This window comes from Lissotriton vulgaris, unplaced genomic scaffold (assembly GCF_964263255.1).
Source record: "Lissotriton vulgaris unplaced genomic scaffold, aLisVul1.2 SCAFFOLD_11060, whole genome shotgun sequence".
Lineage (NCBI taxonomy): Eukaryota > Metazoa > Chordata > Amphibia > Caudata > Salamandridae > Lissotriton > Lissotriton vulgaris.
Window position 1 is genome coordinate 14,783 of NW_028248738.1, and position 1,215 is coordinate 15,997.

The 1,215-nt window shown below is 40.5% G+C and overlaps 1 long non-coding RNA gene across 1 annotated transcript; it reads right to left on the reverse strand.

Annotated features, from left to right (window-relative positions):
* Positions 1-583: 583 nt before the first annotated feature.
* LOC147663841 (uncharacterized) lies at positions 584-964 on the reverse strand. Its single transcript, XR_015305214.1, has 3 exons — positions 902-964; positions 757-816; positions 584-675 (listed from the first exon to the last, which is right to left on the reverse strand). It is a non-coding gene; the product is annotated as an uncharacterized LOC147663841 (long non-coding RNA).
* Positions 965-1,215: the final 251 nt, after the last annotated feature.

Here is a 1,215-nt window from a genome sequence, read left to right on the forward strand (position 1 = left end):
ACATTTTGTATGCCTTGCAAAGATGCAGATAACCGTTTCAGGTATTCAGCATGTATTGTATTACAAAACACTCCTGCCAAACTTGTGTTGCTGTAACTGCCCAGACACGTTATACAGAAGGGGGGTTTACCCAAAAAGTCACTGGGACCTGGGTGCTATATCATACAAAAAGAGGGGTCCCAGTGGGATGTATCTAAAAGTACACAAAGTATATATCACAAAATACAACAAAATCCATGAGTTTCCTTATACACACTGTTATCTAATCGCAATGCATATTTATGCTGTAAACATTCTTTAGAACTCAATCCATTATAAAAAGGTGCCCCAGGGAAAGAGGGAGTAAGAATGAGTGTAAATGTGAGGAAAAGGGATGTGCAGAATCGATCATAGTGCAAAGCAGCGAACAATACACAATAATGATGACAATATATACAAAAATTCTCGATCTGGCTTCAAACCACTGAGCCAGTATTCACAATTGGAGCAACCAATGCCCTAAAATTTATAAACCACCATGCTAACGCTACTGTTCAATAATTTGCATTGTTGGTTGCGTCGGCAGGTGTATAATTGTAGTCGTCGACGTTTCAACCCCTGGACTAACAGGTAGGTATACGTTAACCTTAAAGTGGGGTCTTCATCAGGACAAAGGGGATCCGGGGGGCAAGGAATCTGTGGAATGAGGTGAAATAATTATTACTGATTGCTAAAAAACAGGAGTGTCAAATAGGTTAAAAACCAAGGATCAATTACCATGGGCAGTTGGGCCGTCCGGCTCTCAACATGGGACAGGAAAACGTCAGAAAAAAGAACCTGGAAAGCAGGGTGAAAGGTTCGCTTTAATTCAGTTTGCGTGATACTCCGCATACAAAAGACCAGGATCTCAGGAGAAAATCACTTGTTAATTAGAGTCTTTAAAATCCTCGTAGAGAATTGATGCCAGCATGGTCATCTCAAAACTGCAGAGGAAAAGCAAAAAGGCATATGATTCATTCATACCAATTGCACGAGTCAAAGGGGTTTGATCAACATGAATCGCCGATTCACTCACATGTAACTGAAGTTTTTCAGATGGTGATTTAATCCAAAGAGAACGAGTGGAACCATTCCATCAAGGCGTTGGGTTACTGTAGAGGGGTGAGTGCATAGGCATATGGTGATATAAATATATATAAATGACTAGACAAGACACGAGTGAACATGGATAGTTGG